The following is an 18,025-nucleotide window of genomic DNA, read 5'->3' as shown; positions in this document are numbered from 1 at the left end:
CCTGTCACTGAGCCAATTCTGGATCCCACCTGTCACATTGCCCTGTTTCCCAAAGGCCTTCATTTTACTGACCAGTTTGCCATGTGGGACCTTATCAAATGCCTTACTAAAGTCCATGTCCACCACATCTACTGCACTACCCTCACCAATCCTTCGTGTTACTTCCTCAAAAAACTTAATTAAGTTAGTAAGACATGGCCTTCCCTTAACAAGTCCATGCTGTCTATTCCTGATTAATCCGTGCCTAGGTGGCAGTTTATCCTGTCCCTCAATAGATTCTAACAATTTACTCACCATTAAGGTCAGACTGACCGGCCTATAATTATTTGGCCTATCCCTCGCACCCTTTTTAAACAATGGTACAACATTCGCAGACCTCCAATCGTCTGGTACCTCTCCTGTATCAAGCGAAGATTTGAAGATAATCCTCAGCACATCCGCTATTTTCTCCCTGGCTTCAAAGAACAAAGAACAAAGAACAGTACAGCACAGGAACAGGCCATTCGGCTCTCCAAGCCTGCGCCGATCTTGATGCCTGCCGAAACTAACACCTTCTGCACTTTCGGGGCCCAGATCCCTCTATTCCCTTCCTATTCATGTATTTGTCAAGATGTCTCTTAAACGTCGCTATCGTATCTGCTTCCACCACCTCCCCTGGCAGCAAGTTCCAAGCACTCACCACCCTCTGTGTAAAAAACTTGCCTCGCACATCCCCTCTAAACTTTGCCCCTTGCACCTTAAACCTATGTCCCCTAGTAACTGACTCTTCCACCCTGGGAAAAAGCTTTAACAATATTAAGATTTTTGTGATCGTCATAAGCTTTCTTTATCTACTTTAACTTACCCTGTAAGCTTCTAGATAACCAGGGGGCTCTAGATTTGTCCATACCACCCTTTATCTTAGTGGGGACATGCCTACACTATGCCTGTAGTATCTCACTTTTGAATGCCTCCCATTGGTTTGCCACTGATTTTCCCTCAAGTAGCTGTATCCAGTCTACTTTCACCAGGTCACCTCTCAGTTTCTTAAAATTCACCTTCCCCCAATTTAGAACTTTTTCTTCTGTTTTATCTTTGTCCTTTTCCATGATTGTGCTAAAACTTACTGTATTATGGTCACTATCTCCAAAATGGTCACCCACTGTTACTTCCTCCACTTGCCCAGCTTCATTACCGAAGACTAAATCTAGAATTGTGCCCCCTCTCGTTGGGCTTGTTATGTGCTGGCTAAAAAAGTTCTCTTGAATGCGGTTCGAGAATTTTGTGCCCTCTGTGCCCTTCACACTGTTTGTATCCCAGTTGATATTGGGGTAGTTGAAATCTCCAACTATTACTGCCCTAAAGTTTCTGCACTCAGAAATTTGTTTACATATTTGTTTTTCTCCCTCCCTCTCACTATTTGGGGTCTATAGTATACTCATAGTAGTGTAGCTGCCCCTTTTTTATTTCTGAGCTCCACCCATAGGGCCTCTCAATTTGGGAACTGTTCCTTTAGATTTGAAAATTGCACTTGTCACTCTGCTATTTAAAAAAGTTGAGAAAGAGAAACCAGGGAATTATAGACCAATTAGCCCTAACATCTGTTGTTGGGAAATTACCAGAATCTATATTTATGGATAGGGTGCCTGAACACATTGAAAATTTTCAACTGATTAGAGAGAGCCAGCATGAATTTCTGATAAGTAGGTCATGCCTGATAAATCTGATTGATTTTTGGAATAGGGGCTTACTTGGTGAACAGGGAAATGTCCATGGATGTTGTTTATATGGACTTCCAGAAGGGATTTGATAAATTCATCAACAGAGACTGTGAAATAAAGTTGAATCTCATGATATTGAAGACAAATTATTGATCTGGTTAGGAAATTGGCTGAGTGGAAGGAGACAGAGAGTAGGGATAATGGACAAGTACTCTAATTGGCAGGATGTCACTAGTGATGTCCTGTAAGGATCTGTGTTGAGGCCTCAACTATTCACTGTATTCATTAATGACTCAGATGATGGGATAGAAAGCCAGATCTCCAAATTTCCTAATGGCAAGCGGTATTGTAAGCAGCATAGATAGAAGTGAAAAGTTATAAAGAGGTATTGATAGTTTAAGTGAGTGGGCAAAACTGTGGCAACTGGATTTCAATGTAGACAAATATGAGGTCATCCATTTTGGTCCTAAAAAGGATAGAACAGGGTACTTTCCAAATTGTTAAGAGCTAAAAACAGTGGCGATCCAAAGAGACATGGGGGTGGGGGGTCCAGGTACATATTAAAATATCAAAAACAGGCACCAAAAATGATCAAAAAGGCTAATGGAATGCAGGCTTTTATATCTAAAGGAAAAGAAACAAGGGCGTAGAAGCTATGCTTCAGCTTTACAAAGCCCTGGTTAGACCAGACCTTTAGTAATAAGAGCAGTTCTGGGCACCACACCTTAGGAAGGATACATTGGCCTTGGAGGGAGTGCAGCATAGATTTATTAAAATGATAGCTAGACTCTAAGGGATAAGCTACAGAGATCAAATGATATAAGGTGGTGTTTTGTGTTCCCTGGAATTTAGAAGTTTAAGGGGTGATTTGATGGAAGTATTCAAGACATCAGAGGAATGTATGAAGGCATCAAGAGAGCTCTTGGGCCAACCATCAAGAAGATCGCCCCCCTCAAATCTAAATCAGGGGACATAATCACTGACCAACGCAAACAGATGGACCGCTGGGTTGAGCATTACCTAGAACTGTACTCCAGGGAGAATGTTGTCACTGAGACTGCACTCAAGGCAGCCCAGCCTCTACCAGTCATGGATGAGCTGGACATACAGCCAACCAAATCGGAACTCAATGATGCCATTGATTCTCTAGCCAGCGGAAAAGCCCCTGGGAAGGACAGCATTACCCCTGAAATAATCAAGAGTGCCAAGCCTGCTATACTCTCAGCACGACATGAACTGCTATGCCTGTGCTGGGACGAGGGAGCAGTACCCAAGGACATGCGCGATGCCAATATCATCACCCTCTATAAAAACAAAGGTGACCGAGGTGACTGCAACAACTACCGTGGAATCTCCCTGCTCAGCATAGTGGGGAAAGTCTTTGCTCGAGTCGCTCTAAACAGGCTCCAGATGCTGGCCGAGCGCGTCTACCCTAAGGCACAGTGTGGCTTTCGTGCAGAGAGAGCGACCGTTGACATGCTGTTCTCCCTTCGTCAGATACAGGAGAAATGCCGCGAACAACAGATGCCCCTCTACATTGCTTTCGTTGATCTCACCAAAGCCTTTGACCTCGCCAGCAGACGTGGTCTCTTCAGACTAGTAGAAAAGATTGGATGTCCACCAAAGCTACTAAGTATCATCACCTCATTCCATGACAATATGAAAGGCACAATTCAACATGGTGGCTCCTCATCAGACCCCTTTCCTATCCTGAGTGGCGTGAAACAGGGCTGTGTTCTCGCACCCACACTTTTTGGGATTTTCTTCTCCCTGCTGCTTTCATATGCGTTCAAGTCTTCTGAAGAAGGATTTTCCTCCACACAAGATCAGGGGGCAGGTTGTTCAACCTTGCCCATCTAAGAGCGAAGTCCAAAGTATGGAAAGTCCTCATCAGGGACCTCCTCTTTGCTGACGATGCTGCTTTAACATCTCACACTGAAGAGTGCCTGCAGAGTCTCATCGACAGGTTTGCGGCTGCCTGCAACGAATTTGGCCTAACCATCAGCCTCAAGAAAACGAACATCATGGGGCAGGACGTCAGAAATGCTCCATCCATCAATATTGGCGACCACGCTCTGGAAGTGGTTCAGGAGTTCACCTACCTAGGCTCAACTATCACCAGTAACCTGTCTCTAGATGCAAAAATCAACAAGCGCATGGGAAAGGCTTCCAATGCTATGTCCAGACTGGCCAAGAGAGTGTGGGAAAATGGCGCACTGACACGGAACACAAAAGTCCGAGTGTATCAAGCCTGTGTCCTCAGTACCTTGCTCTATGGCAGTGAGGCCTGGACAACGTATGTCAGCCAAGAGCGACGTCTCAATTCATTCCATCTTCGCTGCCTCCGGAGAATCCTTGGCATCAGGTGGCAGGACCGTATCTCCAACACAGAAGTCCGCGAGGTGGCCAGCATCCCCAGCTTATACACACTATTGAGTCAGCGGCGCTTGAGATGGCTTGGCCATGTGAGCCGCATGGAAGATGGCAGGATCCCCAAAGACACATTGTACAGCGAGCTCGCCACTGGTTTCAGACCCATCGGCCGTCCATGTCTCCGCTTTAAAGACGTCTGCAAACGCGACATGAAATCCTGTGACATTGATCACAAATCGTGGGAGTCAGTTGCCAGCGTTCGCCAGAGCTGGCGGGCAGCCATAAAGGCGGGGCTAAAGTGTGGCGAGTCGAAGAGACTTAGCAGTTGGCAGGAAAAAAGACAGAGGCGCAAGGGGAGAGCCAACTGTGTAACAGCCCCGACAATCAAATTTTACTGCAGCACCTGTGGAAGAGCCTGTCACTCTAGAATTGGCCTTTATAGCCACTCCAGGCGCTGCTCCACACACCACTGACCACCTCCAGGCGCTTACCCATTGTCTCTCGAGATAAGGAGGCCAAAGAAAGATTCAAGATATTAAAGGGGAACTGTTTAGGTAGATAAAAACCTACAAAATACTTTAAGGGATAGACAGGGTAGATGCAGGTAAGATGTTTTCCCTTTTTGGGGAGTCGAGAAACAGGGGATACAATTTCAAAATAAGGGGGAAGCCACTTAGGACAGAGATGAGGAGAAATTTCTTTACTCAGAGGGTTGTGAATCTTTGGAATTCTCTACCCCAGAGGGCTGTGGAAGCTCAGTCATTGAGTATGTTTAAAGCAAAGATTGACAGATTTCTAAATATCAATGACATAAAGGGACATGGGGATAGTGTGAGAAAAATGCATTGAAGTGGATGATCAGCCATGATTGTATTGAATGGCAGAGCAGGCTTGATGGGCTGAATGGCCTACTCCTGCTCCTATGTTCTTGTGTTCCTATGAGGAGAAGCTATTTTCGTTGGATGGTGAGTCTAGAACTTGGGATCATTGTCTAGAAATTACATTTAGCCAGACCATTCAGGGGTGTGTTATGGACAGGTGAGAGATGATCGGGGTAGCTCCCCCTATTTCGCCTGTCGACTGAAGACAACGTATTTTTGAAAAAAAAGTGTTTTAACCATCAAGTGCTTCAATTATCAAGAACAGATAAACATAGAAACATAGAAAATAGGGGTCATAGTCTAAGGATACGGATTCGGCCCTTCGGCCTTATGAGCCTGCTCCGCCATTCATTACGATCATGGCTGATCATCCAACTCAGTAACCTGTTCCCGCTTTTGCCCCATACCCTTTGATCCCTTTAGAGCCAAGAGCTATATTTAACTCCTTTTTGAAAACATACAATGCTTTTGCCTCAAATGCTTTCTGTGGTAGCAAATTCCACAGGCTCACCACTGTCTGCGTGAAGAAATTTCTCCTCATCTCAGTCCTGAAAGGTTTACCCTGTATCCTTAGACTATGAGCCCTGGTTCTGGACTCCCCCACCATTGGGAACATCCTTCCTGCATCTACCCTGTCAAGTCCTGTTAGAATTTTATAGGTTTCTATGAGATCCCCCATCACTCTTCTGAACTCCAGCGAATATAATCCTAACCGACTAAATCTCTCCTCATACACCAGTCCCGCCATCCCAGGAATCAGTCTGGTAAACCTGCGCTGCACTCCCTCTATAGCAAGAACATCCTTCCTCAGATAAGGAGACCAAAACTGCACACAATATTCCAGGTGTGGCCTCACCAAGGCCCTGTATAATTGCAGCAAGACATCCCTGCTTCTGTAGTCAAATCCTCTCGCAATGAAGGCCAACATACCATTTGCCTTTTTACTGCCTGTTGCACTTGCATGCTTACCTTCAGCGACTGGTATATGAGAACACCCAGGTCTCACTGCAGATTCCCCTCTCTCAGTTTAATAATATGCCTTCCTGTTTTTACTACCAAAGTGGATAACCTCACATTTATCCACATTGTACTGCATCTGCCATGCATTAGCCCACTCACTCAACTTGTCCAAATCACCCTGAAGCCTCTTTGCATCCTCCTCACAACTCACCACCCACCCAGTTTTATGTCATCTGCAAATTTGGAGATATTACATTTAGTTCCTTCATCTAAATCATTAATGTATATTGTGAATAGCTGGGTTCCTAGCACCGATCCCTGTGGTACCCTACTAGTCACAGCCTGCCATTTGGAAAAAGACCCATTTATTCCTACTCTTTGTTTCCTGTCCGCCAACCAATTTTCTATCCATCGCAATACACTACCCCCAATCCCATGCGCTTTAATTTTACACACTAATCTCTTATGTGGGACTTTGTCGAAAGCCTTCTGAAAATCCAAATAAACTGCATCCACTGGCTCCCCCTCATCAACTCTACTAGTTACATCCTCGAAGAATTCTAATAGATTTGTCAAGCATGATTTCCCTTTCATAAATCCATGCTGACTCTGCCCAATTCTACCACTGTTCTCTAAATGCTCTGCTATAAAATCTTTTATAATGGACTCTCGAATTTTCCCCACTACCGACGTCAGGCTGACTGGTCTATAATTCCCTGTTTTCTCTCCACCTCCCTTTTTAAATAGTGGGGTTACATTTGCTACCCTCCAATCTGTAGGAACTGTTCCAGAGTCTCGAATCTTGGAAGATGACCACCAATGCATCCATTATTTCTAAGGCCATTTCCTTAAGTACTCTGGGATGCAGACCATCAGGCCCTGGGGATTTATCGGCCTTCAATCCCATCAATTTCCCCAACACCATTTCTCTACGAATACTGATTTCTTTCAGTTCCTCTCTTTCACAAAGCCCTGTGTTTCCCAACATTTCTGGTATGATATTTGTGTCCTCCATTGTGAAGACAGAACCAACGTATGCATTTAGCTGGTCAGCCATTTCTTTATTCCCCATAATAAATTCCCCTGTTTCTGACTGTAAGGGACCTACATTTGTCTTCACCAATCTTTTTCTCTTCACATACCTATAGAAACTTTTACAGTTAATTTTTTTGTTCCTGCAAGCTTACTCTCGTACTCTATTTTCACATTCTTAATCAAACCCTTGGTCCTCCTTTGCTAAATTCTAAACTGCTCCCAATCCTCAGGTCTGTTGTTTTTCCTGGCAAATTTATATGCCTCTTCCTTGGATCTAATGCTATCTCTAATTTCCCTTGTAAGCCATGGTTTGGCTACCTTTCCCATTTTACTTTTGAGCCAGACAGGAATAAACAATTGTTGCAGTTCATCCATGCGCTCTTTAACTGTTTGCCATTGCCAATCCACCCTCATTCCTTTATGTAACGTTTCCCAATCCGTCATAGCCATCTCACGCCTCATACTTTCGTAGTTTCCTTTATTAAGATTCAGGACCTTAGTCTCAGAATCAACTTTGTCACTCTCCATCTATCATATTATGGTCGCTCATCCCCAAGGGGTCTCGCACAACTAGATTGTCAATTATTCCTCTCTCATTACACAATACCCAGTCTGGGATTGCCTGTTCTCCAGTTGGTTCCTCAACGTATTAGTCCAGAAAACCATCCTGTATACACTCCAAGAATTCCTCCTCTATGGTATTGTGACTAATTTGATTTGCCCAATCTATATGCAGATGAAATTCACCCATAATTTATCGCATGCCTCTCTAAATTCCTGTTTAATGCCATTCCCAACATCACCACTACGGTTTGTGGGTCTATATACAACCCCCACTAACGTTTTTTGCCCCTTACTGTTTCTCAGCTCCACCCATACAGATTCCACATCGTCAGAGCTAATATCTTCCCTCACTATTGCATTAATTTCCTCTTTAACCAGCAATGCAACTCCACCGCCTTTTGTTTTTTGTCTGTCCTTGCTAAATACTGAATATCCTTGGATGTTCATTTCCCATCCCTGGTCACCTTGCAGCCATGTCTCCATAATCCCGACTATATCATACCCATTTACATCTATTTGCCCTATTAATTCATCCACTTTATTGCAAAATCTCCGCGCGTTAAGGCACAAAGCCTTAAGGCTTGTCTTTTTAACATTACTTGTCCCCTTCCCACTATTTTTCACTGTGGCCCTGTTTGATTCTGGACCTTGATTTCTTTGCCTATCACTTTTCTTATTCCCCTTACTGTCTTTTGCTCTTGTCTTTGATCCCCCCTCCTCTGACTCCTTGCTAAGGTTCCCATCCCCCTGCCATTTTAGTTTAAACCCTCCCCAACCATTCTAGCAAATACTCCCCCTAGGCCATCAGTCCCGGTCCTGCCCAGGTGTAACCCATCCAGTTTGTACTGGTCCCACCTCCCCCAGAACAGGTCCCAATGTCCCAGGAATCTAAAACCCTCCCCCTCACACCATCTCTTCAGCCACGTATTCATCCAATATATCCTTCTATTTTTACTCTGACTGGCACGTGGCACTGGTAGTAATCCTGAGATCACTACCTTGAGATCCTACTTTTCAGCTTATTTCCTAACTCCCTCTATTCTGCTCTTCGGACCATATCCTTTTTTTTACCTATGTCGTTTCTACCAATGTGTACCAAGACCACTGGCTGTTCACCCTCCCCCTTCAGAATGTCCTGTAACTGCTCTGAGACATCCTTGACCCGAGCACCAGGGAGGCAACATACCATCCTGGAGTCTCTTTTGCGGCCACAGAAACGCTTATCTATTCCCCTTCCAATTGAATCCCCTATTACTATTCACTCCCACACTTCTTACTCCTCCCCTGTGCAGCAGAGCCAACCGTGGTGCAATGAATTGGGCTGTTGCTGATTTCCCCTGAGAGGCCATTCCCCCCTAACAATATCCAAAGCAGAATATTTGTTTTGCAGGGGAATAGCCACAAGAGATTCCTCCACTGCCTGCCTAGTCCTCTTGCTCTGCCTGGTGGTCACCCATTCCCTTCCTGCCTGTGGGGTCTGAGCCTGCAGTGTGACCACCTCTCTATACATGCTATCCACCTCGTGGATGCCCCACAGTGTCCCCAGCTGCCGCTCCAGCTCCGAAACCCGGGCTTCCAGGAGCTGCAGCTGGAGACACTTCCTGCACACATGCTGGTCCCAGACACTGGAATTGTTCCCGGCTTCCGACATGGAGCACGATGAGCACATCACGGCTTTGAGCTCTCCTGCCATGACTCAACCCTTTAAATTAAACCTTCTGGAAGATAAATGACAGGTTTTCTTGTAAGCTTTGAAAGAAAGATAATTGTTTATTATTCACCACCTGAAATATACACAACTACACCCACCCTTACACACATACAGATACACACACACTCAAGAATAGAGATTATAAAGTAGTATGCATTTAAGTATTATTCTTTTTTTTTAGTTCTCTGTTGCACTTGCTTTCCCCTGGGGTGAAGATAGGAAGTGGTGCAGGCCTGTAATATTTTCCTTCTTCATTGAAGAAAAGCTTGGGTGGTTTAGGAGGATGGATGTGATGTTGCAGATCTCTCCCCAGTCAAAGTTCCATGGTAAAACCCTAGTAATTTCTCAGGTGGGGAGTTCAAAGCCAACTCCAGTGTCTGCCTACATGTAGCTTAAAAGCTGGTGGTGTTAGGCAGGGTCCTTTCTCGTTGATGGCACAGAGGCTTCTCTCTTTGTCTTTTGTCTTCCCAGAATATATCTTTATTAAAACTCCTTATTCGAAATCTAGTTTCTGTCATGTGACCAAAATTTCTCTTCCATTGAATTCATAAGTAGTTTCTGATGCATAGGCTATTGTTAGACAAAGGAGTTTGGTAGCCTCTCACTCCCATCCTGATAAAGTAAAGCTTTTCACACCCATTCACTGGAGTTCAAGCTTGGAGCCAAAAGGTCTGCCATAGTATTGTTAACCCAATTAGTTGAAGAGATGCAACCATTACCATAGAAAGGAACGTTTACATCTTACTGACTTCTCAATGCTATATCCAGAAAGATCGTTTGTATTTTAATGACTTCATCAAGACTTGTTCAGACATGAAAATTAGCTCAGGGTTCTTGCAGTTTCATGTGTATTGGCAAGAAAGAAAATGTCACCTGACCTCTCAACTCCATTTTGTTTACAGGAAATTTGTCTGTTTCAAGTTTATTTCATAAGTTCATTTTATAGTTCATAAGTTCGTATTGTGTGAGTGTATGACCTTCCCACAAAAAGGGAAAAAATTAAATAGTTCATTTTTTTCATAGAAAGAAAGAAAAGTAAAAAGAAAAGTAAAACACATATTTGCAAACATCTACATGCACTCATTCACATGGATTTCTTAGGGCCTCTGTCAGAGAGTCATAGAGTTATACAGCACAGAAACAGGCACTTCGGCCCATCGTATCTGTGCCAGCCATTCAGCACCCAACTATTCGAATCCCATATGCCTGCACTTGGCCCGTAGACTTGCATGCTTTGGCGTTTCAAGTGCTCATCTAAATACTTCTTAAATGTTGTGAGGGTTTCTGCCTCAACCACCCCTTCAGACAGTGCGTTCCAGATTCTAACCACCCTCTGGGTGAAATTTTTTTCCCTCAAATCTCCTCTAAACCTCTATGCCCACTGGTTCTTGACCCCTCTGCTAAGGGAAAAAGTTTCTTCCTATCTAACTTATCAATACCCCTCATAATCTTGTACACCTCAATCATGTCCCCCCCTCAGCCTTCTCTGCTCCAAGGAAAACAACCCTAGACTTTTCAATCTCTCTTCATAGCTGAAATGCTCCAGTCCAAGCAACATCCTGGTGAATCTCCTCTGCACCCTCTCCAGTGCAATCACATCCTTCCTATAATGTGGTGCCCAGAACTGTACACAGTACTCCAGCTGTGGCCAAACCAACGTTTTATACAGCTCCATCATAACCTCCGTGCTCTTATATTCTATGCCTTGGCTAATAAAGGCAAGTATCCCATATGCCTTCCTAACCACCTTATCTACCTGTGCTGCTGCCTTCAGTGATCTATAGACAAGTATACCAAGGTCCCTCTGACTCTCTGTACTTCCTAGGGTCCTACCATCCATTGTATATTCCTTTGCCTTGTTAGTCCTCCCAAAATGCATTACCTCACACTTTTCAGGATTAAATTCCATTTGCCACTGCTCCGCCCATCTTACCAGCCCATCTATATTGTCCTGTAATCTAAGGGTTTCGTCCTCACTGTTTACATCACCACCAATTTTCGTGTCGTCTGCGAACTTACTGATCATACCTCCTATATTCACGTCCAAATTATTAATGTACACTACAAACAGCAAGGGACCCAGCACCGATCCCTGTGGTACACCACTGGTCACAGATTTCTACTCGTAAAAACAACCCTCGACCACTGCCTTCTGCCTCCTGCCACGAAGCCAATTTTGGATCCAATTTGCCAAATTGTCCCGGATCCCATGGGCTCTTACCTTCTTAACCAATTTCCCATGCGGGACCTTGTCAAAAGCCTTACTGAAGTCCATGTATACTACATCTACTGCTTTACCCTCATCTATACATCTCGTCACCGACTCAAAAAATTCAATCAAGTTAGTTAGACACGATCTCTCCTTGACAAAGCCATGCTGACTATCCCTGATTAATCCCTGCCTCTCCAAGTGGAGATTAATCCTGTTCCTCAAAATTTTTCCGATATTTTCCCAACCACTGATGTTAGACTCACTGGCCTGTAATTACCTGGTTTATCCATGCTACCCTTCTTGAATAAATACCACATTCGCTGTCCTCCAGTCCTCTGGTACCTCTCCTATGGCCAGAGAGGATTTGAAAATTTGTGTCAAACCCCTGCTATTTCCTCCCTTGCCTCACATAACAGCCTGGGATACATTTCATCTGGGCCTGAGGATTTACCTACTTTTAAGCCTGCTAAAACATATTTCCTCCCTTTCAATGCTAATATGTTCAAGTATATCACAATCCCCCTCCCTAATCTTTACACCTACATCGTCCTTCTCCATAGTGAACACCGATGAAAAATAATCATTTAAAACCTCACCTACATCCTCCTGCTACACACACAGATTGCCACTTTGGTCCCAAATGGGCCCTACTTTTTCCCTGGTTATCCTCTTGCCCTTAATATACTTACAAAACGCCTTAGGATTTTCCTTTATCTTGCCCGCCAGTGTTTTTTCATGTCCCCTCTTCGCTGTCCTAATTACTTTTTTAAGTACCCCCCTACACTTTCTATACTCCTCTAGGGTCTCCGCTGTTTTCAGCGCTTGGGATCTGCCATAAGGCTCCGTTTTTTCCTGATCCAAACCTCTACATCCCTTGACATCCAGGGTTCCCTGGACTTGTTGGTCCTACCATTCACCTTAACGGGTACATGTTGGCTCTGAACTCTCACAATTTCCTTTTTGAATGACTCCCACTGATGTGATGTAGACTTTCCTACAAGTAGATGCTCCCAGTCCACTTTGGCCAGATTCTGTTTTATCATATTGAAATCGGCCTTCCCCCAATTCAGTACCTTTACTTCCGGCCCGTCTTTGTCCTTTTCCATAACTACCTTAAATCTTACAGAATTATGGTCACTATCCCCGAAATGCTCCCCCACTGACACTTCTACCACTTGTCCAGCTTCATTCCCTAGGATTAGGACCAGTACTGCCCCTTCTCTTGTAGGACTTTCTACGTACTGGCTCAAAAAGCTCTCCTGGATGCACTTTAAGAATTCTGCCCCCTTTAAGCCCCTTGCACTAAGACTATCCCAGTTAATATTGGGGAAGTTGAAATCCCCTATAATTATTACCCTATCATTTTTACACCTCTCTGAGATTTGCCTACATATCTGTTCCTCTATCTCTTCCTGACTGCTTGGAGGCCTGTAGTACACTCCCAGCCAAGTGATTGCCCCCTTTTTGTTTTTAAGTTCTACCCATATGGCCTCATTTGAGGAACCTTCTAAGATATCACATCCCTCCTTACTGCAGTAATTGACTCCTTGATCAATAGTGCAATGCCACCTCCTCTTTTATCCCCTCCCCTGTCGCGCCTGAAGATTCTATACCCTGGAATATTGAGCTGCCTGTCCTGTCCCTCCCTCAACCATGTCTCTGTGATAGCAATAATATCATAATCCCATGTACTAATCAATGCCCTCAATTCATCTGCCTTACTAGTAAGACTCCTTGCGTTGAAATGGATTCAATCCAGCCTTGCATTTTTCACTTATGTCTTACCAGGTCTATATTTGCTCTGCCTTCCAGACAGACTCAGTTTCTGTTCTGTATCACCCCCTACTGTACCTCCACTCTGTATCCCATCCCCCTGCCATATTAGTTTAACCCCCACCACCCCCCCCCCCACGCCCCCCCAAACAGCACTAGCAAACCTCCCAGCAAGGATGCTTGTCCCATTCCGGTTCAGGTGCAACCCGTCCAACTTGTACAGGTCCCACCTTTGCCGGAAACAGACTAAGTGAAACAGGAAACTAAAGTCCTCCCTCTTGTACCATCTCTTCAGCCACACATTCACCTGCTCTATCCTCCTAACTCGAAACTCACTAGCATGTGGCACCGGGAGTAATCCAGAGATTACAACCTTAGAGGTCCTGCTTTTTAAACTACTACCTAGCTCTCTAAATTCTTGTTGCAGGATCGCATCCCTTTCTACCTATGTTGTCGGTACCAATGTGTGCCACCACCTCTGGCTGTTCACCCCTTCAGAATGTCCTGCAGCTGCTCCGAGACATCCTAGACCCTAGCATCAGGAGGGCAACATACCATCCTGGAGTCATGTTTGCGGCTACAGAAACGCCTATCTGTACCCCTTATGATAGAATCCCCTATCACTATTGCATTTCCACTCCTTCCCCCCCCCCCCCCCCCCACTGCTGTGCAGCACAGCCATCCTTGGTGCCATGGACCTGGCTGTTGCTGCTTTCCCCTGGGAGGCCATTCCCCCCCAACAGTATCGAAAGCGGTATATCTGTTTGAGAGGGGGATGGCCACAGGGGACTCCTGTACAACCCGCCTGCGCCTACTATTCCGCCTGGTGGTCACCCATCCCTTTTCTGCTTGTGCTGCAATTACCTGCGGTGTGACCACCTCTCTAACCGTGCTATCCATGACGTCCTCAGCATCGCGGATTCTCCACAGTGAATCGACCCGCAGCTCTAGTTCCGTATTGCGGGTAGCCGGTAGCTGCAGATGGATACACTTTCTGTACACATGGTTGTCAGGGACACTTAAAACATCCCTGATTTCCCATATCACTTGGCCTTCCACAGTTTACCAGTGGCACATTGTCTGTAGATTCTGGACAGAGTGTTCATGATGACATTATTTTTCCCAACAATATGCATGTTAAACATCTGTAGGAATAAATTCTATCTGAACTGCCTGGTGTTGTTGACTTGAAATTTCTCCAGGAAAGTTAGGGGATTGTGGTCAGTGTATATCAATATATCCCTGTGTCCGTTATTAGCACAGACCTCAAAATGTTGAAGGGCTACAGAAGCCCCAAAGCCTCCTTTTCTATGGTGAAATATTTTCACTGATGTTTATTTAACTTTTATTAACGAGTTAAATGATGGGATAGAATGACACATATCTAAATTTGCTGATGTCACAAAGATAAACAGCATTGGGAGCAGTGTAGATGGAAACATCAAATTACAAAGAGATATCGATAGATCAAGTGATTGGGAAAAACTGTGGCAATGGATTTCAATAGCAGTGTGTGTTGGTCATCCACTTTGGAGCTGAAAAGGATAGAACAGAATACTTTGTAAATGGTGTAAATCTAGAAACTGTGGGGGTCCAAAGGTATTAAGAAATAAGGGGCAATGGTGGGAAAACTGAGTTAGGTCATAAATCGGCCATAATTGCATTGCATGGTGGAACAGGCTCGAGGGGCTAAGTGGCCTATTCCTATAAACCTGATGACAAAAGGCAGTTTATTTATTTAGAGATACAGCACTGAAACAGGCCCTTTGGCCCACCAAGTCTGTAGTGACCATCAACCACCCATTTATACTAATCCTACATTAATCCCATATTCCTACCCCATTCCCCCCTACCAATTCTAGGAGCAATTTTCTATAATGGGCAATTTACCTATCAACCTGCAAGTCTTTGGCTGTGGGAGAAAACCAGAGCACCTGGTGAAAGCCCACACAGTCACAGGGAGAACTTGCAAACTCCGCACAAACAGTACCCAGAATTGAACCCGGGTCACAAGAGCTGTGAGGTTGCAGTGCTAACCACTGCACCACCCTTAGTTCTGTGGTTGTTTGGTGACCGGACCTCTCTGCCTTGTGCAGCCTCTTCAATCACTCACTCCTCGTCCCATAACATCTTCCTGTGCAAGTGCAGGAGATGTAACACCTGCCCGTCAACTCCTCCTTTCCCATCGTCCAGGGTCCCAAACACTCCTACCAGGTGAAACAGTGATTTACCTGTACTTCCTTCAATTTACTGTACTGTATTCATTGCACATGATGTCATCTCCTCTACACTGCAGGCACTAAATGCAGATTAGGTGATCTTTTTGCTCAACACCTCCGTCCAGTCTGCAAACTTGAACGTGATCTTCCAGTCACTTGCCATATTAATTCTCCATCCCACTTCTACTCTTACATCTCTGCCTTTGACCTCCTTCACTGTTCCAATGAAGCTCAATGGAAGCTCGAGGAACAGCACCTCATCTTTCAATAAAGCTCTTCACAACCTCATGGACTCAACATTGATTTCAAGAACTTCAGATTGGTGGTACTGTAATGTGTGTCAGCTGTGGTTCAGCTGGTTACACTTTTGTCTCTCTGTCAGAAGACCGTGTTTAACCTCTAACTCCAGTTACTTCAGCATAGAATTCTATGTTGATTCTCCCAGTGTCACACAGAGAAAGTGCTGCACTGCCGGGTCTGCATTCTTTCTGGGTGATAGATTAAACCAAGTCCCTGTCTATTCCTCAAGTGGATCTAAAAGATCCCAAGGCTCTTTTGTTGAGGAACAGGAGAGTTCTCACTGGTGCCCTGCACAATATTTATCCCTCAATCGACAAATTAGACTAAATTAGAAATCTCTTTCGAATAGCTGGCACAGACATGATGGGCTGAAAGGACTCTTTCTGTGCTCGAAGATTCTATGATTCTAATGTGGTTGTGTCAAAGAAGAAATGGCGACTGACACAAAGACATAAGGTTTTGGCAGTGATTACATAAATAATAAGTGACAAGTTGCAAGCACCAAAACCAAACACTGAACAGCCCCAGTGGCCTAATGGATAAGGCACTGGCCTCCGGAGCCAGGGATTGTGGGTTCAAGTCCCTCCTGGGGTGTGGTGAGTTTTTAAATCATTGCTATTCTGTGAAACCAGCTCTTTGTCCTCATCACTGAAATACACAGAAATTAAATTGCTTCAGGCAGCATGGAGCCTTATCAACCTCTGAAAGTTGGAGCCGGTGCAAAAAAGAAAACCTCTGCAAAACCACTTGCTTCCCATGGACAGTCAACATTGCACCCTGCAATCAATGTACTAATTGCTCACATGCAGTTGCACCAATCGGTTCTCTGGTTATGTTACTTGATTAATAATGCAGTCAATGTCAGTTCATATCCCACCTTGAAAATTTCAGAGTTTGAATTTCCTCTTCTCAGGTATTGTCCCCTTTCCTTCAAATTTGCCATCATCACCCCTCTCCTCACAAACCCCTCCTCCTGCTCCATGTCTAATCTCCTGTTCCTCTCCAAACTCCTTCAATGTGTTGTCACCTCCCAAATTCACCCATCTTTCCACAATTCGATACTTGAATTCCTTCAGTTAGTTTCCATCCCTGTCACTAACACAAATGGCCTTTATCAAAGTCACAAATGACATCCTATGTGATTGTGATCATGGTAGACTTGCTCTCCTCATTGTTCTTAACCTGTCTGCAACCTTCGACACAGTGAACTACATCATCCTCATCATCCAGCTGGGTGGGACTGCACTCACCTGCTTCCATTTTTATCTATCTAATCTTACCCAGAGAATCACCTGCAATGGCTTCTCTTCCCACTCTCTCACTGTTACCTCTGGAGTTGCCCAAGAATCTATCCTTGGTCCCTCCTATTTCCAATCTGCCCCTTCAAAACATGTCAGGTTCATTCTGTACACTGATGGCTCCCAGCTCTAACTCACTACCACTTCACTCGACCCCTCCACTTTGAATTGTCAGACTGCTTGTCCGACATCCAGTACTACATACGAACACACGAATTAGGTGCAGGAATAGGCCACTCGGCCCCTCGAGCCTGCTCCACCATTCAACAAGTTCATGGCTGATCTGATTGCAACCTCAACTCCACATTCCCACCTCCCCCAATAACTTTTCACCCCCTTGCTTATCAAGAATCTATCTCCCTCTGCCTTCAAAATATTCAAAGACTGCTTCCACTGCCTTTTGAGGAAGAGAATTCCAAAGACTCATGACCCTCTGAGAGAAAAAATCTCTCCTCATCTGTGTCTTAAATGGGCAACCCCTTATTTTTAAACAGTGACCCCTAGTTCGACATTTTCCCACAAGAGGAAACATCCTTTCCACATCCACACCATCAAGACCCCTCAGAATCTTAAATGCTTCAATCAAGTTGCCTCTTAAGCTTTAAAACTCCAGCGGATACAAGCCGAGCCTGTCCGACCTTTCCTCATTAGACAACCACCCATTCCGGGTATTAGTCTAGTAAACTTTCTCTCAACTGCTTCCAACACATTTACATCCTTCCTTAAATAAGGAGACCAATACTGTACACAATACTCCAGATGTGGTCTCACCAAATCCCCTATATAACTGAAGCATAACCTCCCTACTTTTGTATTCAATTCCGCTCGCAATAAACAAAAACATTCGATTCTCTTTCCTGAGCTGAATTTTTCTCCCCCTAAATATTGGAAAGACTGAAGCCATTGTCGTTGGTCCCCACCACAAATTCCATTCCCTAGCCACCGACCCCATCTATCTCCCTGGCAAATCTCTGAGGCTGCACCAGATTGGTCATTTGC

At 44.6% G+C, this 18,025-nt stretch overlaps 1 non-coding gene across 1 annotated transcript; it reads left to right on the top strand.

Moving 5' to 3' along the window:
• The first annotated feature begins 16,249 nt into the window (after window positions 1-16,249).
• trnar-ccg (transfer RNA arginine (anticodon CCG)) lies at window positions 16,250-16,322 on the top strand. The gene has a single exon. It is a non-coding gene; the product is annotated as a tRNA-Arg (tRNA).
• Window positions 16,323-18,025: the final 1,703 nt, after the last annotated feature.

Source organism: Heterodontus francisci, chromosome 10 (assembly GCF_036365525.1).
Source record: "Heterodontus francisci isolate sHetFra1 chromosome 10, sHetFra1.hap1, whole genome shotgun sequence".
NCBI classification, from domain to species: Eukaryota; Metazoa; Chordata; class Chondrichthyes; order Heterodontiformes; family Heterodontidae; genus Heterodontus; species Heterodontus francisci.
The sequence above is the reverse complement of the archived record's forward strand: the minus strand, read 5'-3'. Positions and strand labels throughout refer to the sequence as shown.